Genomic DNA, 20,999 nt, shown 5'->3' with positions numbered 1-20,999 from the left:
TGCATGGTTAATGCGCTCCCATATTATCTTCAAAGGCCAACATGCTTCCTGGAACTCTGGCATCGTTGTTATATCCATGTTTCTATGGACAATTACACACTGGTTCTTCTTTCCTCGGGGTATCTGGAAGTGTAGGCTCAAATGCTGTACTGTCCTCAGCCAGATAAATCTGCAACAGAAGATAAGTATGGATGAATGATATTACATTGAACATCAGGCCTGATTCAGTGCTGCTTACGAATGCCTATGTTTTTTTTACAACTGCGTATGTGTAAATGGGCGGCGACTGGAAGGTGGCTAGTATTGCAGGCAAATATGGTCAGTACAGTGGATGTGTCAATGCAAGCGGCTACATTTCCAATCCACAGCTGCAGGCATAGGAGGCCACTGTTAGAGAAACTGCACTTGCCATAGGAAATGGAGGCCATTGCCTCCCCTAAATGGCTGCAAACTGTCAATGACCTGCAGTCTGCAGCCGCTCTGCATACATCAACACAGTACCCATACTGCACATGCGGAGTATGGGTCCTGCGCATGCATGAAGTACCGGCTGTCAGTACTTTGTAACAGATGCCCAAGTACTTTGGGACCTGAATCAGGTCCTCTGATGGGTTAGGTCATTGTATCCTTGTCTTTATAATTAGTCAATGACTAAGGTTACAGAAGAAATAAAACAGATCATCCAACATCTGTCATGTGATAATGAATGGATACTCTCAGATATGTAAGACCGGGTTCACTACGGCTGGCCGGCGGTCGGGCTCCTGGCGACCAGCATACCGGCGCCGGGAGCCCGACCGCCGGCTGACCGACAGTGTGGCGAGCGCAAATGAGCCCCTTGCGGGCTCGCTGCGCTCGCCACGCTACGGGCACGGTGGCGCGCTACGCGCGCCACACTATTTTATTCTCCCTCTATGGGGGTCGTGGACCCCCACGAGGGAAAATAAGTGTCGGTATACCGGCGGTCGGTATACCGGCGGTCGGTATACCGGCGGTCGGGCTCCCGGCGCCGGTATACTGAGCGCCGGGAGCCCGACCGCCGGTATACAGAAGACCACCCGTAAGACCTGTACCATGTGATGAGTTAACATCCTGCACTGATGAGATCTAATTAATGTCCAACAGATTCTTCAGGGAGTTTTCCCTTATGCAGTCTTTTATCGCATATGTAAACTCTACATGAACGCCATCTTTCCATCCCCCTAAGGAGTCTCAAATGTGGTTTGGAGATGTGTTCCTGCAAATATGCTCCTTACTCATTGGCGTTTCTATAATGAGTGCAGGGGGGGCCACGCCGCACCCATGTTTTATAACTTACCAATCTGAAAACCCTCGTCAGGCGCTGCAGGCGGGGCAAAAATCACAGCCAAAATGGCTGCCACACATGCGCAGTAGTGAAACCAGTCTCTGGAACATGGCGGGTGCCATGTTTCCGGAGGCCTGCACATGTGCAGTAGACTCTGGCACAATGCCAGATCCTACTGCACCGTGGAGAGGACAGGGCCCATCTGGAATCTGCACATGGGCCCCTCCTCTGTTAAAACACCCCTGTACTTACTGCACAACGTAATTTTCCTATATCATTGGCACGCATTTTTATTCTTTTCATAAGTTTTCCTCTAGCTATACATCTGTTGGTTATTATACACAGGTTACATACCCTCCAACATTTACAAGTAAAAAACGGTACAGGGGGCATGGCCATGGGTAGAGGGGCATAGCCACGCAGGATTTCTAGAGGGGGGCTTTCCAAATGCTATCCACAATCTCCCTCTCTGCGGAACACGGAATACAGTATTACTATTTAACACTATAGATGGTCTATAGTATAGGCTGTATTAAACATATTTAAATAATACAGCAGCAGGTACGGCACTCCCTCTAAATGGCAAATCAAAGCACCGGTGCCTCCATGAACAAAATGGTCCACAGCATACAGACGTGGCACTCACAGTGATATAAATGAAGCTTCACAATTCACAGGTTGTTAGACAGCAACGTTTCAGTGGTCTGTGCCACGGTCGTCAAGCTTTATTAACAAAGGAGGCAAACAAAACACACCCCACCCCTGATATCAAGTGGGACCTGGTCAATTATCCTATAGCGAATGCTATTAAGGGGATGTCTACAAGTCACACAATGCCTAGCAACAGGCTGTTCACTCGTCCCTGTCTCCAACGCACTCCGGATGGCTGAACGATGCGCAGTCATGCGCTCTTTGAATTTTCTTTCCATCTTCCCAATGTAGCAAAGACCACACGGGCAGAGGATTTGATAAACTGCATGGGTGGAGTTACAAGTTAATAAAAATTTGATCATAATTTTTTTGCCCATATGACGGTCGTGAAACGAATCTCCTGCCAGTAAAAACTGGCATGTAACACAGGCAGTAGCGGATCTTGCCACGGGCAAGCAGGACTTTTGCCCGGGACGCCGCCTTCCGGAGGGCGCCGGCGCCTTCCGGAGGGTGCCGCACCATGGCAAGATCTGCTGCTGCTGTGCCCCATGCTGACCGCTCTGTCACGCTGCCGCTGCCCTCGGCTGTGAAGGGAACTAGACGCTACGCGTCTAGTTTCCCTTCGTGGAGAGGACCTTTACTGTGCGGTGCGCGATGACGTCATCGCAAATTTCAGTGGTGCTACTACTGTACAGGGGGCGTAAGTGACCACACCCTCTGTATGAAGCCACGCCCCCTATTGCCCGCCCGGGGCGCTTAAAGCCCTCGAACCAGCCCTGTACTCAGGCACACCTGATACAGCCAGCTCTTTTGTGTGAACTAAGGAAATTAGTTTCTGAAGTCAGATTTACTCCAGATCTCATTTTAGAAATGTCAGTTCTCATCAAATAATCCTTTAAGTTTCTACCACGTGAATAACAGGGCATCAATCTTGAACCTGACAGCTGCAATTGCTTGTCAGTTTCAATAATAGGTCAATGTTTTTTGGCTACCCTGGTGATTATGTCAGATTGTTCATTAAATTTATTCACCCAAGGCAACCTGGGGGTAAATTTACTAAGGTGGGAGATTTTTAGAACTGGTGATGTTGCCCATAGCAACCAATCAAATTAAATATATTATCTGCTAGAAGCAGCTATATATATGGTAAGTAGAATCTGATTGGTTGCCATGGGCAACATCACCAGTTCTAAAAATCTCCCACCTTAGTAAATTTACCTCCTGGTTTGATGTTCAACTACAGGAGGTTTTTTACGCAGCAGATCCTCCCTGTTCAACAACATCACTTTAGCAATAGCTGCCCGAAGTAATTCTTTTGAATAACCCCGAGCCAACAATTTCGTAATCAGACTGTCAATTTGTGTGCCAGCAGTTACTGCATCACTATTCACCCTGCGTATCCGAATCATCTGTGCGTAAGGCAAGCCCCGTTTCAAAGAGGCCGGATGACAGCTACGAGCGTGGAGTAGCTGGTTCCGGTCATCGGGTTTAGTGAAAATAGACGTAACTAATTTGCCCTCATTGTAATCAATTTTGACATCTAAAAAACTGATTTCAGTTTGGCTTACAGTGAAGGTAAAATTTAATAGGTCCTGAACCTGAATTGTACTGTTCAAGGAGTGACGTGAGCTCATTCACATCCCTTCCATAGAACAAATAGGTTGTCTATATAGCGATTGAACAATACTGCATTCAGCCTGAATGTAGGATTACTATAAAACGCTTCCTCCTCTATGGCAAACATGACGATGTTAGCATATGTCGGTACCACCGAAGAACCCATCGCACAACCTTGGGTTTGTAGGTAGAATTGCTTGCCATAGAGGAAGAAGTTGTTGGTAAGTATAAGTTCAAGCAACATATGAATGTCATTTTTAGATTTCTCACAAATATTTAAGATGCCCGCTCTAATATATATGTATTGTAAATGCCTGCACATCTTATTACCAAATCCCATAAATGTGCGCTTACATCGCACAACACCTCATAAGCATACCACAGCATCCCATAAGAGAAAAACGATACACCCACACATTATCTGAGTTCCAAGGCTCAATGAAGTATATATTTCTTGTTAAAAGGATATGGATACAATATATATTACAAAGTACAGTATATCTATAATTACATGGTTACACACACACACAGAAAACAGTTAGAACATAGTTAAAACACAGTTACATATAGTTATAGTTAAATGCCAGCGATACAATTACCAGATCTTTCTCATTATTAGTTTGTCTCTCCATATGACTCTGTCTTTCTCTCTTTCCTCTTTAAAATCATGCAAGACCTCCATCTTCCTCTGAGACCACAAGCAACTGACTCTGACCTCCCCCCTAGCCAGGAACTACTTTCCTGTGTGACTAGTTCCTGGGGGAGGGGTCTCTCTCTCTATGAATGAGTCACTATTTTCTTTGTATATGCTGATCAGGTTCAGCCCTGAAAACTGCTAAAAGGGTTGGCTTCAGTTCCCTGTTCACTGTATCATTCATTGTTCTAACAAAGTGATTTTAGCTTTTATACATGTAATCATAACTATCTGCTGCAATGTCCCACAACTTCACAAAAAGTATCAAATTAATCTACACACCAAGCTGCTTGTTTTAATAGCAAACATGACAGGTGTATCTGGTTCCGTTCAAATAATACACATTCATGACATTAATTCATTAGGTGATTTTAAATGATCATGATATCCGGCGCTTGATATTATTATAATTATGTACTGTATGAAATAAGTGTCGAATCCATCTCTGTGCTATGTCCGTGTAAATGCGTGTGTTATATTGCTGTGCTCGCTGCGCATATTTGCAACTATAGCGACTTAAATGTGTGCAGTTTGTATGTTCTCTCTATGTAATATTTTTGACATTGACAGTCCACCCTTTGGCAGTCATCAATAACTGCCACTTCCTAAAACAATTCAAAAAGAAAAATATATATATACCATCATGTTAGTACCATTTTATGATTGAGGAAAGGGAGGAGAGGAGAAGGTGGGAAAAAGGTATGACCTAGTGAGATAGTAGAAGCATGTGTGTATGAGTCCATGTTTGAGGGGTCATGTATCATCGTGCCGTACATGTTTTAAATCAAGCTTCGAGGTATTGCGAAGTATACATTTGAATTCCTTCTTATCCCGTATTAAGGGTCTGTGGATGGGCTGTCAAACTTTACCGAGCTCTTTTCGGCTTTTGGTTGCAACAAAATGGGGGAGCACATTTTAGTTGTTGATACATGAATGGGGGGGTATGTGAGTGCTGATATCTGTGTCTATATTCCCTATCGACTATGTGTGTCATTACCTGAAGGTTGTAGAAATGAAGATAAGAAGCAATTATGGCAAATGCAGTCATAATCTATGTGAGGTTAATATACATTTGTTGATTGAAGTCTTGTCTTGTGTCTTGTCTTGATGTACATGTTGACTGTAGTCTCCCGATGCTTTTGCTATAAATGGTGAGCAAAAGCTTTCTCAATGTCCATAGACTTACAATCTTTAAAGTATTGGGCTATCGTAAAAGTTAAAGTCACTAGGGATATTGGGGGTCTATGGCATTGTCCATCAGTGGTCTGTGTAAAAGAGGTTGTCAAATTCTTCTTCCAAGCGGATGTCTTTGTACCTTGGAGGAAAACAAAGGAGAAACGGGTGAAAGAAACGGACCGTGGAATCACATTTTCATCACAACATTGTCTCAATCGTTGGGTCATAAATCAAATTAGTCGTAATTACAGTGTCCTCGCTTCTTAAACTCATCACTCGGGTACTACGTTTACACTTCGTTAAAACCCGAACGCATCTAAATATCAGACCGACCAATATGATGACACCCAGAATACACAAATTTCCCTACATCCATAATAATACCTTGGGCCCATTCTCCTAAACCAGAGAACCAATTTCGTGGGTTCAACCATGACACCCAACTGGTCAGCTCATTACCCACAGCAGCAAGGGTGAGATTGTGTTTCCTTCGGAACTCCCATTTTAATTGCAAGATGTCATCCATCTTTTGGTCTATGACCTCGACTGGGTCCTCCGTACTGTTTGTAATATACGTACAACACTTTATTCCTTATTGAGTAGCCAAGGTGACCCAATACCTGCCTGTCACTGCTGTGAGATAATTGAGAATCATCCTATGCTGAACCAGTTCTGTTTTGTAGGCTTGTAACTCTCTCCCAGTATACCTGAACGTGTCGTCATACATTTCAGTAATATTGTCTAATTAATTTGCGAGCGCAGATATATATCTATAATTTAACACTCCTCTGGCGGTACGAGTGACATCTAACGCGAGTAGGACTTGAATCCCGGTGGATTCATGGATCAAATCAGAGGCATGATGCTCTGTTTTCTCTATCAGTTGCCTTTTAACGACGTGCTCGTAATGAGTGTGAGTATATGGAGCTTGAGCACCACGGTGAATATCTTTTATTTTGTTATGGGATACAGTCATTACTTCAGGCAATACTTTTCCAATATAACATAATCCCTCTGAGTTTGGGGCGAGCAACCTATACGCTTTCCTCCCGCATGTGAAATATGCATCATCGGGGAGAACATATGGGACGGAGTATGTCATAACCATGATACAAATTTTCCATGTGAAATCTCCTAACCCTAATTCTCCCATCTGTTCAGTACACGTATCTGTTTGTACGACATGTGCACAGTATCCTGGTGATACTTCTCCAACTCGCATGGTCCTACTTCCTAAAGTGTACCTATACCGGAAATATTTTCCATTCTCGACTATCTGGCGTATAAGCTCTGTGTCTATGGGCATTTTATCGGCTCTGTGTGAAAAGGTCATGGTTTGATTGCTCCATGACACTTCCCAATTTCCCGGCTTTCGGGGATTGGAAATATTAAAGCAAACTAGGGATCTATCCACATGATATTGGTGGAGTTTTAAACTAGGAGGACTAGAGATATTAAACCTCTTGTCCACCGGCCTACCACCACTTAACTCAAGTACCTCTCCTACAGTTAAAGGGAATGGTACTAGTCCTGATTTGTTGTGACCTTGAGGTACTTGAGAGCATACCCAACAGTCTGTCTTATTTAACACTTTACCCACTAATGAGTGATAGTCACTCAATGGATGCCGGTCCATGTTAATATTAAAACTGGACTGACATTTCTTGATGCACCCATCCTCAACTATGTTGTCGCAATGCCTACAGATGCAGTTTTCTTCAGCTAACAATCCTTCACAATTCCTTCTATTGTCAATGCTACCAGATCGTTTTCTGATACTCGCCTTTACTCTGTGATTATGTTGTTCTTGGAAATCTATGCCTCCATCCTGGTCATCAGAACCCATACCAGATCCCTTCTCGACCTCACTGGTACTCTCACCGAAACAGACTGCTCTGGTCAACATCATGGTCAACAGGAAAACACGGACTGCAGTCTCTTGGGGCGAGTCCATCTTACAGGACGAGAAAGAGAAATTTGTAATGGGGGTACAAAAAAAAATACTTTGAGGGGAAAGAAAAATGTTCTGATGTCTTATGTCCTCTAGTCTTGTTGTTCTTCTTGTTCTGCTGTCATCTCAAAGGTGCTGTCTCTCAGTCTTCCAAACGAACACTCCGGTGATACAATATTCCTTCCAAATCAGCGATCTCTCTGTAAGGAGCAAAAATCTTGCATTACCATTTGTCTAACTGATGTGTGACATACCATCTTTAAAGCATGAGAACATGAGAGAAAAGAGAGAGAGAGAAAAAAAAAACGAGAGAGAGAACAATTCATCACATTTTACATTAAACAACAAACAAAAAAAACATTGTCCGATCTTCTGTTCACCATCAGGCTGTCACACCAACACATCCATTGGTATCTTTGCGCAGTCTCCCCACCAGTATTTCCACACCCCACCTTTCTGTGCCTGGCCAGGACACACCGATGTCGGTAGGTCATACTGGGGTTAGGTAGACTTCTGCAAAGACCAAGTAGTTATGTGATGTTTGAGTTCTGCCGATGAACGTCAGAGATTGGGAGAAAGAAACATTTATAGATAAATTTACAATGTTTACCCGGCCGTTCCTGTGTCTACAAGGAACTGACCTCCCAATTTTATTAACTGTAACCTCAGGCTTACAATCAGTCCTAATGATCACCTTTCCTGACTGCATATTACAGGTGCGGCCCAAACTTCTTCCTATATGATCCCTGATTACAGTTTCGTGTGTCATCTCTCTGCTCGTGTCCTTGTCTAGGGGGTCTGACTTTATGTGGGCTGTTACAGTTGCTAGCATAATGCCCTTCTCTTTTACAAAGATAACAAACCCTGGGCTTCCTCCAAGTGTCAGTGACCTGAGGTCTTGGTTGATTTGATGCCTCCTCAAACGCTTGGATGCTCATCACCATCAACCGCTTTCCCTGTACTTCCCTGATTCCTTGGATACCATGGTTATGTTGTTGTCTAGGGGGTTGATATGACTTTTGTCTACTTCTTGATCTACAATCTCTTGCAAAATGTCCCTCTTTGTGACAATGGTAACAAACTACCACATTTTAATTTCTCACAGGGGTTTGGGTCTTAAGCTGGTGTGGCTTCGTTGTCAGGGCTTGTCTACTGATTGTTATTTGCTTACTGCCCTGTGACTCCAGGTGTCTTTTGATGCTCCACTCGACAACGGCTGGGAAATATTTTCCTAACTGTCGGTTGATCTGCTTAATACATTCCTGAATGTGTTCCTCCGTTTGAGGTACTTCTGTGTCTAATTTACAATCAGAAATAAATTTCGCAGGGTCAACACTGGAGGGCAGACATGCCCTCAGCACTGTTCGCCCATCTTTGTTGGTGGGTTCTGTGGAGTTTCCTAGTTCTTTAATAAACCTCTGACATGCAACTAGATCTTTCCTAGGATCAGGGAATTCAGACAGGATTGCTCTCAATTCCATCCGGGACCAGGGACGGCGCATTGCACTGTCCCTGGTGGGAATGATTCCCTGAGCGTCAGTCTTCCCATTGGGGACTGTGATCACCCTGACAGGATTAAATTAAATTACATCATCTTGTGTTGGTCTTACAATATGAGGTACATTTGTTTGTGCGTGATATATAACACCGTACGTACCTGTGGACGCAACCTCACCTAACCCTCCGTTAGGGGGTTTGATTACTGCCTTTACCGATTTGGTCGCGTCCACCTGGATGTCTTGTAGGATGGCTGCTGGAAAAGGTGCCGATATCGTGCTGGACTCACTTTCTTGCTGGTAATCCTGAGGGAAGTTTAACATGGGGTGCAACTTGCATGGGTTAATAGTTGTACATTTAACAGTATTACAATTATCATTGTTACATTTATTACAATTATTCTTATTAATACAGTTGCTAAGTGCATTTTTATCATACACCAGTGTGCCACTCTCTGTAACCACCTTCTCTCCTGTTGCCATTTTTCTCTTACCAAAGTGAGAGTCAGCTGTATAAGCTAATTCTCCTTGTATTTCACCTTCTTGTTGCCAAAACTGTAAACAATCATAATATTTGATCCGTCTCTTTGCAGATTTAATGAGACATATCCTTCTCCTTAGATTTTGTAACATCTCTGGGCTAAAACTGCCTACCCGTGGGAACTTTTCCCCATCATGCACAGTCATTCTTTCCCATTCATCGCACAAAACCTCTGTGTGTGAACCGTATTTCTCACACATTACATACCTTGCCGACCCGATTGGTCGGTTTAATAAGTCAACCCGAACCGAGGTTGATCGCCCCCTACCTGAACAACTGGCCCCCATCTTTGCAGGTGTTGCTTTCACTACCTCTGACCTTCAAATCAGGGTCTTCAGCGAACCCTTACAAAAACCAAGATGTCCGGGGTAGGCCGGCGGCGGAAGTTTACCGAGTACTCCACTCACTTGCCCACACACTGCCTTAGCGCTGGCGTACTCAACCTAGGGCCCCTGCGACCTGAACCTCTATTTACTGGAACATGTGGGTGTGATCCGAAGAGCACTTAACCCTTTCCAGTAACTATTGGTTGTTGGATAGTTCCCAAGTGACTAGCGAACCTCCCTTAAAATAAAAAAAAATTACACAAATCACGTTAGAATGTACAAATAGCATTTGTGACCCCTCTAGCGTACGTAAATGGTACTGGGTCAAGTTACTAACTAATGCACACAATTACGTGCGGTACAATCGTTACGGCACACAAGCAACTGATCTTATGTGCGGAACGACCAACGGAATCGAAAATTGTGGCTGCGAATTCCTTCAGCCTGAGCTTAATGGCCTATATGGGTATTGCACCAACCCTTTCTGGTGTTGTGCTTCTTTTATCTATAGCGGACTTCTTAGTCTGCTGTACCTAGACCTCCTGGTCTGTCTTGACCTCCTGGTCTGTGCTACAGTAGACCTCCTGGTCTGCTATACTCTAATGCTCTTTTTTTAATGTTTAACAAGGGATGCCTCCCAAGCCACCATGCAGTCACTTACACGTATGTACCTCACGAGAACTCGATGATTTCCTTTGGTTCAACCCCAAAAATTTTTAAAAACTTATATATATGTATACACACACTCTTTCACCTCATATACTCTTACTTTAAAAACAAAAAAAAACACTATATCAAGACTATGCATCAACTTTTAAATGTACTTTTAAACCTACTTAAACAGATAAACAATACAATCTGAATCAAACACAATATGACACATTGGAACCTTGTTTTGCAACAATAAAAATACATTTTAGCATCTTAAATATTATGAGAAACGAATTGTCCCTTAAATTTCATACCAGCATCTTACTAATAACACAACACAACACACACGGATATGATATTTTCATCAGCTTCTCAATGCGTCCATTGGAGCCGGTCAATTTCAGCCGGTTTGTAATGTACAGTGCATTATTAAGAACGTGATATCACGGACCAGAGCCCCCATCTATGAATGTCATTTTTAGATTTCTCACAAATATTTAAGATGCCCGCTCTAATATATATGTATTGTAAATGCCTGCACATCTTATTACCAAATCCCATAAATGTGCGCTTACATCGCACAACACCTCATAAGCATACCACAGCATCCCATAAGAGAAAAACGATACACCCACACATTATCTGAGTTCCAAGGCTCAATGAAGTATATATTTCTTGTTAAAAGGATATGGATACAATATATATTACAAAGTACAGTATATCTATAATTACATGGTTACACGCACACAGAAAACAGTTAGAACATAGTTAAAACACAGTTACATATAGTTATAGTTAAATGCCAGCGATACAATTACCAGATCTTTCTCATTATTAGTTTGTCTCTCCATATGACTCTGTCTTTCTCTCTTTCCTCTTTAAAATTATGCAAGACCTCCATCTTCCTCTGAGACCACAAGCAACTGACTCTGACCTCAGTAGCGGATCTTGCCACGGGCAAGCAGTACTTTTGCCCGGGGCGCCGCCTTCCAGAGGGCGCAGGGCGCCCTCCAGAGGGCGCCGCACCAGGGCAAGATCCGCTGCTGGTGTGTGCCCCCTGCTGCCCGCTGCCCCCGGCCGCTGCCGCTGGGAAGGGAAACTAGACGTGTACGCGTCTAGTTTCCCTTCCTGGAGAGGTCCTTTACTGTGCGGTGCGCGATGACGTCATCGCGCACCACACAGCAAAGGTCCTCTCCACGAAGGGAACTAGACGCTACGCGTCTAGTTTCCCTTCGTGGAGAGGACCTTTGCTGTGTGGTGCGCGATGACGTCATCGCGCACCGCACATCAATTCAGTCTGTACAGGGGGCGTAAATGACCACGCCCCCTGTACAAAGCCATGCCCCCTAATGCCGCCCGGGGCGCCAGAAGCCCCGGAGCCGGCCCTGTCTGACCTCCCCCCTAGCCAGGAACTACTTTCCTGTGTGACTAGTTCCTGGGGGAGGGGTCTCTCTCTCTATGAATGAGTCACTATTTTCTTTGTATATGCTGATCAGGTTCAGCCCTGAAAACTGCTAAAAGGGTTGGCTTCAGTTCCCTGTTCACTGTATCATTCATTGTTCTAACAAAGTGATTTTAGCTTTTATACATATAATCATAACTATCTGCTGCAATGTCCCACAACTTCACAACAAGTATCAAATTAATCTACACACCAATCTGCTTGTTTTAATAGCAAACATGACAGGTGTATCTGGTTCCGTTCAAATAATACACATTCATGACATTAATTCATTAGGTGATTTTAAATGATCATGATATCCAGCGCTTGATATTATTATAATTATGTACTGTATGAAATAAGTGTCGAATCCATCTCTGTGCCATGTCCGTGTAAATGCGTGTGTTATATTGCTGTGCTCGCTGCGCATATTTGCAAGTATAGCGACTTAAATGTGTGCAGTTTGTATGTTCTCTCTATGTAATATTTTTGACTTTGACAAACATGACAATCGCTTCAATCTTGCCCATTTCAAATACATTCTTCCAAATCAGGAACCGTCTGACCGCAGCCAAACCCAATTCATGTGGAATGGACGTGTAAAGGCTTACTACATCTATAGTTGCCAACCAGCCATCCACAGGAATAGTGGTAACAGACCGTAACTTATTCAAAAAGGTAGTAGTGTCTAAAAAAAAGATCTTTTCGTCCATTAATAACGGCTGCAAAAGTGAATCTAAGAATATAGCCAAGGGTTGTAGCAATGAGCCCCTAGCTGACACAATAGGTCGGCCCAGCGGTTGTTCCAAACCCTTATGAATTTTAGGCAGTATATAAAATAATGGCAGCAACGGAAATGTAGGTACCAAAATCTCAATTAATTCCTCAGATATTAAACCCACTGTTACTGCACGTTCTAGACAATCTAAGAGTTTCTTTTTGCACATGGCCATTGGGTTAGCCTGTAATTTAAATAATATAAATAAGTGGTCAGAAAAAGGTTAAACATCCCATCTCCTATATATTTGGCCAAGTCTGTGATTCTGTGCCTGCCCGTAACGCTGGGTGGAGTTACAGCGCTAGGCGGAGGCAACGGCCTCTGCTGCTCTGTGCCAGCACACCACTAGGGAGGCGGACACAATCCCCAGGGAACAGCCGCCACTGGACGGACGCCTTACCGTGGCCGGCCACACAAGAGTGGGATTAACGGGGGGTGGGTGGAGGGTCACTACCCCGGGGCCCCTCAGCCGGAGCTCTGTCCCCATTCAGGTTGCCGAGGCAGGAGGGATCCACGCTGGCATGGGCGGAGTGCGGGCTGTGCATGCGGCTTCCTCCTCTCGGGCAGCACGGTTGAGCAAACTCCAGCCTCCGCTGCTACCAGGAGAGCTGCTGCTGGCGGCTGGAGATTGCTCGACCGTGCTGCCCGAGAGGAGGTAGCCGCATGCACAGGCCGCACTCCGCCCCCACCAGCGTGGATCCCTCCTGTCCCGGCAACCTGGTGTCCTCTCTCCCTGCTGCAGCGCTCCCGTTACTTGTGTGATGTGTGACCGGCCCAGGTGAGCAGCGCTCGTTTTTTTTTTATGGTGATGGTCATTTGGGGGAGTGATGGTTATTGGTGGGGGGGGGGATGGTTATTGGCGGTGCCCCCAGTGCAGGTCTCTGTGGAACGAGGTGACATTCACCAGAAGTCTGTTGTCTAAATGCTGCAGCCTAAAAAGCCAGAATGACTCTCACAATGAGTCCTACTCCTCTCCCCCAGCCCCCCCACCCCTCCCACACCCGCATCACTCCTGCTCCCAACCCCCCACCCATGGCACCCCTGCCCCTCCCCTATGCACAGCACCCCTGCTCCCGCACCCCCACCCCTCCCCAACCTGCAGCACCCCACCCTCGCACCCACCTCTCACCCAACCGCACCACCCCGGCAACCGGCCCCCTCCCCCATCCGCAGCACCCCTGCACCCGCCCGTCCCCCCGCCAACACCCACGCACCTGCCCCTCCACCACCTGCAACACCCCCACAGCCAGCCCTCCCCAACTGCTGTAACCCCGCATCTGCCCCTTCCCTACCCGCGGCGCTTCTGGACCGACACCACCCACAGCAGCCGCCAGTCCTCCACCCACAGCACCTCCGGCCCCTCTCCCACCCCCATCATTTATATACACCTTCGCCTCCACCCCCCCCAGCACCTCAGGACCACCACCCACAGCACCTCAGGACCCCCTCCCCAATCCACCCGCAGCATCTACATACCCCATCCCGCACCCACACCTCCCCCACCCGCAGCACTTCTACAATCCATTACCCAACCCCCCCCTGCAACTCCACCTCCCCCTATGCACCCCCACTACCACCCCTCCCCATCCACAGCATCTACATCCCCCATCCGTCCCATCCCACACCCACACCTCTCCCACCCACAGCACTTCTGAAACCCATCACCTAAGCTCACCCCCCCTGCACCTCCAAAGGCACACCCCTACATTGCTCCTCCCACACACACACATCACCTCCATACCCCCTCCTTCATCCACAGTCCCCCGAACCGACCCCTCCCCCACCAACAGCATCTGCACTCCCATCCACACCCACCCCTCCCCCACCCGCAGCATCTCTAGACCCCCTCCCCCATCCCTCCCCTCTACATCTCCCCCTCCCCCACCCACAGCATCTCTGCACCCTTTCCGCCATCTGTGCCCCTGCACCCACCCCTCCCCCACCCGCAACACCTCTGGACCCCCTCCCACACCCACCCCTCCACCACACGTAGCACCTCGGACACCATCCGCAGCCGCTAAAAGTGATTCCATGATTCGGGGTGATCAGCGGCATGGATAGGCACCTCCACCTCACTGAACCTACCCCCTTTCCAAACTCCCCCCCACACACACTGAACTTCTGTGACTATAGTTGCTACCAATGGACATAGGATTAATAAGAAACACTAATACTGTGGCCATTATGTGTCTAAGTGACACTGCTCCCTGTGGCCATTGTGTATAAGTGGCGCTGCTACCTGTGGGCACTGTGTGTATAAGCAACACTGCTACCTGTGGCCATTGTGTATAAGTGGCGCTGCTACCTGTGGGCACTGTGTGTATAAGCGGCTCTGCTACCTGTGGCCATTGTGTGTATAACCAACTCTGCTACCTGTGGGCCCTGTGTGTGTATACGCGGCTCTGCTACCTGTGGGTATTGTGTGTATACGCGCCTCTGCTACCTGTGCCCATTGTGTGTATAAGCGCCTCTGCTACCTGTGGCCACTGTGTGTATAAGCACCTCTGCTACCTGTGGGTATTGTGTGTATAAGCGCCTCTGGTACCTGTGGCCACTGTGTGCATAAGCGCCTCTGCTACCTGTGGGCACTGTGTGCATAAGCGCCTCTGCTACCTGTGGGTATTGTATGTATAAGCGGCTCTGCTACCTGTGGGTATTGTGTGTATAAGCCGCTTTGCTACCTGTGACCATTGTGTGTATAAGCGCTGCTGCTACCTGTGGCCACAGCACTTTGGTGTCTTATCTATAGCAGCATATACTACACTATGTTATTCATTGTGCCCGGCCACTCTGCATGCCCTCACAAAGGGCTACGCCCCCTTGACAATTGCACGCCCTTCGCCCCCTTGACAATCGCACGCCCTTCCCTCTTGCAATATTTACCCACTGCCATAAAAAAATTTTCAGGTATAACTCCATATAATAACAATTATAGCACAGTTGAAGCCTGTGCAGGGGTTACCGGGTCTTAGCCTCTTGCAATGGTATTTTCTCTCTAACACCATGCCTCTCTTTATCCTCTCCCTACCACCCTGACTCTCTATCCTTTACCGATCGCACAGCGTTTCTGTACATTCCCTTTCTCCTCCCACACTTCTCTATCTTTTCTTAACCAGACACCATTTCTGTATGCCCTCTATACTGCCCTGCGTTTCTGATTCTGTTACCTACCGGCCTGCGTATGTTCAAAGGCTTGCAGGGGTTAACGGGGCGTAGCCCCTTCCGACGGTGTGAAGAGCGCCCGTAGGGCGCGATGAATCACCTAGTAATAAATAAATATGCAAACATAATAAAACCAGCACTGCACTTTCTAAGCACACATTCTCCCACCTCATGGTAAGGCTCCTGTCTCTTCTTTATGGGAACTACACTCTGGTCCAGTGCAGTGATTGAGGATTCAGAACCACAAACACAGCATACAGTACTTGGTAGAAGAAGCTGCCACCACTGGGCATGTTTAGCAGCTCCGCTCTGTCCCTTAAACTGCATGAAGTGGTTGCAGCTCTATTAATCATATACCATTGCTATTGTCATAATTCGAGCCACTTGCCAAGAGGAGGGGGGTTTCGAGGCAACCGGAAACCCCCTGCGTCTGCCTGTGCCATGGGTACAGTGGGTGTGAGATTCGTCAGCGCTGACTCGTCTATGGTACTGGTGGCACAGTCAGAGAAGGACGGAGGTAGCCGCCTGACACTGCAGAACCTGGTACAAGTGATACAGCCCCGTTTTAGCCGGTACAGACCATAAAAAAATGGTAATGTACCGGCTATAACAGCACAGTTAGAGGGTGTGAAGTTATCAGTATACTGTAGCTAAAAAACCTGTTCTTAAATCCAGAGAGACTTATCTCTGTGGTGGTGGCAGTAATACATACTTACCACAGCTGTAATCACCGATGAGGGAGACTCACAGGACTGCAGCAGAACAAGCAGTGAGAAGGGCTTGCTATGACATCTGTTCCAGTGGCTGGTGGGTGCGTCCGCAGGCAGGGGTCAGTTTATTCCTTCTTTGCACGGTGCCCCCTTGTGGTGTTATATTCCCCGCAGCTGCACTAGACAGAGGAGTCACAAGACAGTCATGTACTGTACACAGAATACAGATAACAGAATAGTGTAACAGCAATGCATTCCGTGTAATTTCATCTAGTGATTGATTTAAAAAAATATTGTAGAGCTCAGAACCTGGTTGGCCATATATTGGAGCCAGAACATTATTTAAATGAGTCAGGGAAGATGTCCATCCATTGGTATCAATAGAAAATGCTCATAGACATTAGGCGACAGCAGTGGCTGCTGGAGGATAATTTGATGCTACTCTCCACTGGCTCCAGCTCTGTAATGCTGGTACTGTGTCTATTTACACATGGCTCAACGTGGATTTGTGCACATGTATGGGCAAGTGCTGGGAAAGGAGCCTGTCCCTGCTACATGCTGTGCCGGCTGCCGGGGCTTCTACGCATGCGTGGTCAGCTAAGACTGCACAAGCGCAGAGGCCACTTCCAGAGAGGGTTCCAGGAGAACCTTCTGCCAGCTACAAGTTTGGTGAGTAGCTCATAGGCTCAATGGGCTACCGGCATCTTCAGATGGTGGCAACTGCGTGGGCCAATATTGGGAATGCATCGCAGGACGATAGAGGTTCCTGCACCGGTAGTTTTGCACAAATATACCCAGAAAGTGTATTATAACATTATAACACTATACAGAGAAGCAACGGTATCCGGACTCTAGGTCAACACCCATTGGTCGACAGTGAATAGGTCAACACTAGAAATAGGTCGACATGAACAAGGTCGACATGCAAAAAGGTCGACATGAGTTTTTCACATTTTTCTTCTTTTTTCTGACTTTGTCATACTTTACGATCCACGTGGACTACAATTGGGAACGGTAATCAGCATGGCGAGCGAAGCGAGCCACGTGAGGGGACACGGTGCACTAATTGGGGTTCCTGGTCACTTTATGAAGAAAATTACACAAAATAAACCATGAAAAACTCATGTCGACCTTTTTTCATGTTGACCTTGCTCATGTCCAACTAATGGTCGTGTCAACCTATTTCTAGTGTTGACCAATAGTGGTCGACCCTGAGTCCCATACCCGAAGCAACATCTCCCTTACCAGATACCTGCAGGACAGGTGAGATGTCCACCTCTATATAAATAAAGAGGTTACGAGAGACTGTATTGACTTTGAGTTATTCAGTGACTCTTTTTGGAGATATATGGGAATGCATTTCCAGTATTGTTGCTAAAATGAACCTCTTAATTTTTTTATTTTTTTTAATACAATACAGGTTGAGAATCCCATATCCAAATATTCCAAAATAGGGAATAGTATATATGTAGTAGGAGCAAACGGTTGCAAGTATTATGGACATTTATTTATAAAAAATATATATAAAAAAAAATAAAAAAAATTCTATATATAAGTTTGGTATCACTAATCCACATATCGGACCTTTTGAGTAATAAGTGCAAATACGCAACATTTCTATATCTAGGTCTACACCAGTCTGAGGCTGAGATATATACAATATGTGTATGTGTGTTCACAAACATATAGAGAATCTGCAGATGAATTTTCTAGAAATAATTATTTCATTTAGAGATTTTAGCACCTGATTAGTTTGATCAACATAAAGAACCTGAAAGCCCTATATAACGGAGAACAGCCACAATACAAGAGGCTTCCGTTTGTCCAGACGTAATTGAATCCCCCCAAATTCAGATAAATACACAAAGTGTCACATAACTACTGAATTGTGTTAAGTACAGAAGGCAGAATTTTTTTCAATTGATTTGTAAGCTTGCGAGCAGGGCCCTCCTACCTCTATGACTGTTTGTTTTTACCCAGTTTTGTCTTCTAATTGTGTCCAGTTGTAAAGCCCAACGGAATTTGCTGCGCTATATAAGAAACTGTTAATAAATAAATAATTGATTTGTTTTCCCACTATAACACGGGCAGGTCCCCATTGTTCTGTAGTGGCGCACCTGTCCCGATCCTCGGCTTCCAAATGCTGGGAGGGTTGCAGTAAGTATAGGGGGGTACACACGGAGCATCTGACTAAAACATTTTTTTTTTTTAATTTATTTTATTTAATCAAGTTGAAAAAGTATTTTTTTAAATATTTAAACATTATATTATGCACATCTGCAGAACGGATCTCCTCGTCAAAAACGGGGGGACAGGGTGGGACGGCACAGTTTCATGAAATCTGACCATGCCAGTTAAGTGGTTTTAAGAACACATCGCTCCGTGTGTCGGGGTGCCAGTGACAGTGATGCACGAATCTGCGCGTCGCTATCGCCAGCTCTAGATTTGGCATGCACGCGTGCTCCCAAAAGGGGGTGTAGTCTATAGAGGAGGGGGTGTGGCTTCATGGGAGTGCCGCGATCGCGAGCCACTCCCCCATTTTCGGCACTGAGGGGGCATGCCCAGCGCTCTGTGAGCTGCTGGCAGGCCCCAAGTTCTTCTCTGTTCCATGAATAGACTCTGTGCGCATGCGTACAGCATCTATTCATTTGAGTGACAGTGAGCCTCCCAACTGCCCCCCCACCCACTACCACCATAGGACACTGTGACCCGCGGCTGGTACAGTCCCAAAAAAGTGGACTGTCCCGCGAAAATCGGGACAGTTGGGAGATATGCAAATATTCTCTTTAAAATGCTGCGGAATATGTGTGCGCTATATGAATAACTGTTAATAAATAAAAACAATTTTCAGCTCCTGGAGGCAACAAAAAAAGAAAAAAGGTGCGCTATCATATTTCTGTGTTTCCTGACCTTTGTCCTCAAAACACATGTCCTGGTTTTAAAGGAAATCCATGCTTGCGCACAGGTGACTAGTTCAAGTTCAGAATATGAAGCTCCCTGAGGTTAGCATAACTAAACTGCTTCAAAACATCACTAAACTTATTCTGAATACTAAGTAAATTGTTACATGAGAAGTTTAACGATCGTGGGGATCTAGCCTCATCCGGCGCAGCGCAGTAACACCTGCATTATCGCAACTGCGAATAGTGCAAGCTGAAGAGGAGGGAGAGAGATTCACCAGGACGGGGCTTTATCGCAAGACCTGTCCCTGCGTGCAGATGTTAATACATGCATGCGATAGTTAGAATTATCACATTGCGATTAAATGCGTTATTTTCGCTGCATAAACTCAATACAATTTTAGATTTTCATAAATTGGGCCCTAAGTATTGAATTAATTTATTTCATGTTCAGAACAAGTTACTGATGTTTTAAAGCAGTTTATCCTCAGGAGGCCAATGTTCTGAACTTGAACCCAGGTGACTTAATTAGTACCCATTACTTTTATTTAACCATCTGTGCTCAAGCATGAAGATTATTAAAACTGTTGGGTAACACTGTCACATTTAAACTAAATGTGCAGATTTGCGGCCATTTTAAGACACATATGAACCTGCAACCTGGACAGGAAGCTGTAACATCCTCATCGTCTCTGTGCAGGGATATGGCTGGTAGATTAGGAACTGTGAGTGCATTATAACAGCCCAGTACTGGACTTCCCTAATTTACTAATAAATGTAACCATCCTCTACCTCTTCAGCCCTGTGTCCTTGTCCAGTGTAACGGACCCTCACCCCAAGCTGACATCCCGACACTACAATAGCACAATTGTTTTCTCTATCAGAGACACAAGCCTGCAGTCACACGTTTCAGTTTTATATGCAACAAGATACAAACATGTCTATGGTTCTACATGTGCTTATATCCTTCCCTGCGTCCATTAGGAACAGGCAGAGACAACGCTGATACAATAAATTGCTTACAGTTCTTTTCGTAGCCTCTCACCAATGCTGCTCTGTCTCCTCTGGTGCAGGCAGGGTATAGCTGCAGACACATAGGAGGGGCTGAGAACAATAAATTAAACTTAGGAGTTGTGTTTAACCCTCTTACTGCTGATGGTGTTGCTATTTCTTTCATTCACATCCTTGTGCAGAGACTATTTTGCCTATTTTTAGGCGGAAAACATTCCAACGTCAATGTTCGTCTTTCTTTGATTTCTGTAACCTCGCACCGTGACTTGTTTTTCAAGAAAGTTTTCCAAAATAAATTTTTTTATTGTTTTTTATTTTACACCTGACATAACTAAGAAGTGTTGTTGTTTTGTAAATAATGCAAGATCCTTAATTGTAAAAACATGGGTTTTTTTCTTCATCAAGTAACGCTTTCTGGCTACAAGTATCTATCCACCTTTCCCGAACAGTAAAGCCAGGATTGTGCCAACAGGTTGTCCTAATAATATCAGCCCTTGAAAAGGCAATTTGCTTATTTAGCACATACTGTACTTGCCTACTCTCCCGGAATGACTGGGAGGCTCTCGGAAATCGTGTGACTCTCCCAGC

At 45.5% G+C, this 20,999-nt stretch overlaps 1 long non-coding RNA gene across 1 annotated transcript in view; it reads right to left on the bottom strand.

Moving 5' to 3' along the window:
• The window catches only part of LOC134944506 (uncharacterized), a 23,786-nt gene extending 3,276 nt beyond the window's left edge, over positions 1–20,510 (bottom strand). The window contains exons 1-3 of the long non-coding RNA XR_010181880.1: positions 20,424–20,510; positions 16,507–16,679; positions 1–169 (exon numbers count right to left, since the gene is read on the bottom strand). The exon at positions 1–169 is cut by the window's left edge and continues 3,276 nt beyond it. This is a non-coding gene — a long non-coding RNA (uncharacterized LOC134944506). The remainder of the gene's footprint in view (positions 170–16,506; positions 16,680–20,423) is intronic.
• Positions 20,511–20,999: the final 489 nt, after the last annotated feature.

Source organism: Pseudophryne corroboree, chromosome 7 (genome assembly GCF_028390025.1).
Source record: "Pseudophryne corroboree isolate aPseCor3 chromosome 7, aPseCor3.hap2, whole genome shotgun sequence".
NCBI lineage: Eukaryota > Metazoa > Chordata > Amphibia > Anura > Myobatrachidae > Pseudophryne > Pseudophryne corroboree.
Note: the sequence above shows the minus strand (reverse complement) of the source record. Positions and strands in the feature narration are given on the sequence as shown.